The sequence below is a fragment of the Olea europaea genome, chromosome 11 (assembly GCF_002742605.1).
Source record: "Olea europaea var. sylvestris chromosome 11, O_europaea_v1, whole genome shotgun sequence".
Lineage (NCBI taxonomy): Eukaryota > Viridiplantae > Streptophyta > Magnoliopsida > Lamiales > Oleaceae > Olea > Olea europaea.
In genome coordinates, this window is record NC_036247.1 from 4987516 (window position 1) to 4990069 (window position 2554).

The window sequence follows — 2554 nt, forward strand, 5'->3', positions numbered from 1 at the left end:
GTAAATAAACAAGAAGTAGGCAGAAAAACGAAAAATTCAAAAAATAAGTGATGCGTGATGAAAAATAAAAATGTAAAAACCTTCTGGGTCTTCCTCTTGGTGCCATCGTTGATGCTTCACGCTATAAAAATGAAAAACACACTAAGATCTGACGTTACTGACGCCGCCCAAAGAGGTTGTTGAATTTATTTATTTATTTTTTTTTTTTATGAATTTAAACCCTAAGTTTGAGCCCACATCGGCTTAAAAAGAAGAAAACAAACGAAAAGAACGGAAAAATTGAAAGAGACGTTCAATCTGAGTGAAGTTCAAAGCAGGAGAGCTCCAACAGACGAAACTTGTGTGTATGCATGCCTGTGCATATGTGCAAACAATAAGAGAGTACGTTATATATTGTATGACAAATGGCATTCAACCACCGTTTGAGCATTTTTCTTTTCGGATTTTCTAATTGTGATTTTTGAATAACGTGAGGGTTAAAAAGTATACAAATTTTTGAATTTACATGTTGTTTCGCGCGGGTAGTCGCTAATAATTAAAAAGAGATCAAACGATTGTGTAAGGAACAAATCTCTTGAGACAAAGTCTCAAAAAGAGGTATTTTATTGATGATGATTTACAATTGGAACTAAACAGAATGCCTCCAAGGGGCGTAAGCACACGAGTACTGAAAGAAATGTTTAAGTTTAAACTAAAAAATTGAAATTGTATATTCTCTGTTTGAGAGTGTTTGATTCGGGAGTTTTTTTCTCTTTGTCTTCTCTTCCTTTTATATTCCCTTGATGATTTCTTCGTGACAAACCGCTTGAAAATTGTTTGATTGCTTTATAACTACCCATTTTCTTTATGGTGGCTAACTTGTCGTGGAACTGCCATCTCTAACTGCTGCCACTACTCTTTGTCATTCAACCGCCTTCAACTGGGTTCCTTGAATCGTGGAATGTGATAAAGTTATTCAATAACTGCTTCAATAACTGCATTTCTGGATAACCATAATATTTTATGTTTGCTAAGATCCTGGACGATTTGAAGGTATGGGCGAGAACAGGGTCATCGCTCTGGGCGACTGTAAGGCACTCCATTCGCTCAGATCTTGGGCGTCTTGCAAGTTTGGGCGATGATGTTACTGTGTTCGTGGGCTTCCACTGCATTCATTAATAACCCTGTCTGGACTTTTATCCTGAATTGTCCAATTGAGTTTCATTCTTTGGGCTATTTGATTTGGAAATTCCTCAATTGGGCTATTCGATTTGGGCTGCATTTTTAGTGTGTCAACAATTACCCCCAATATGGCAAAATTAATACTAATTATTAATCTTTGCCATATTCACTTTATATTTTCCAGCAATATTTGAAAATCCCAAAAATTTCAATCATTATTTACTTCTACAATCTGAAAAAGTGCAACGTTACAAATCCTTATAAATCAAAAGGACACGCCATTTCATTGCACCACTCGACCACGTCTATACTTCGCGCTTCTTCCTTGCTATTTTATTGTTCATCTTCTTGCTTTTCTGCTACGTTTCCCAGGCAAACCTTGTCAAAATTGTATTTTGTTTCCAATGGCCACTTCAAAAACTCAATCTGATGATTCCTTTAGTTTCGAAGATTTTCAGAAACTCCTTACTAGGCCATATGTAAATCTAAACTTCCTTACACAAGTTAGTGCTGACCTCAATGAATTCTACTTGGGTCCATCATTCAATAATGCCGAAGCCGTCGAACAAGTGGCGGTGGGCCAACTGTTCCCTTGCACTCATAGCCCTCAATTCCTGAACTCTTTGCCGCTGAGGCCGATTCGCGAAAAAGGTATTCGCACTTGGATTTTTGATTTATTAGAAATCGCTCTTCAACCCCCAATTTTTGACCCAGTGCTTTTTCCTATTGCTTTAAGTTTTTGGTCTTCTGAATATAATACATTTGTTTTCCCTCTTGGTCCCATGTCTATTACTTTAAGGGATGTTGGGGCCCTAGTAAATCTCCACCTTTGGACAATACCATTTTCCCTGGTATTTTGATTTTCGGTGTCACCCCGAAATTTGACAAGAAACTTACTGAGTCCTATTCAAGCCTGCAAAGCTCTTATAATCACTCAAGCGCTGAACCTTCCCATGCTGAGCGTGTGGCCTTCCTTCAGATTTGACTTTGTAAATATATTTTTTGCGTGCTAAGTATGAAACCTTCCATGAGCTACTTACCCATAGCGCATGAATTGGCGCGTGGTAGGCCTTTGAACTTATGTTATTTCTTTCTAGCCGCCCTTTATAGAGGCATGGCTTCCCTTCAGTTTCAACTGAAGAATGGTGCATCTCCCACTGGTAGTGGCCCCCTTTGGTTCACGCAGTTGTGGTTGAGAGTATATTTTCCACCACTTGGTGCTCCATCCATTTCCAGTCGTTCTGCTAGCTGCTATGGGCTAGCTATTGATCCACTGACCCCGTACATATGTCCAGTAGAGACATTTTTATTCCTTAAATTCGATTCCTTCTTTCTTTCCTTTTCTTGCTCATTTGACCCCAGATTATGTGCAACCTCCATCCACCCTAGACAG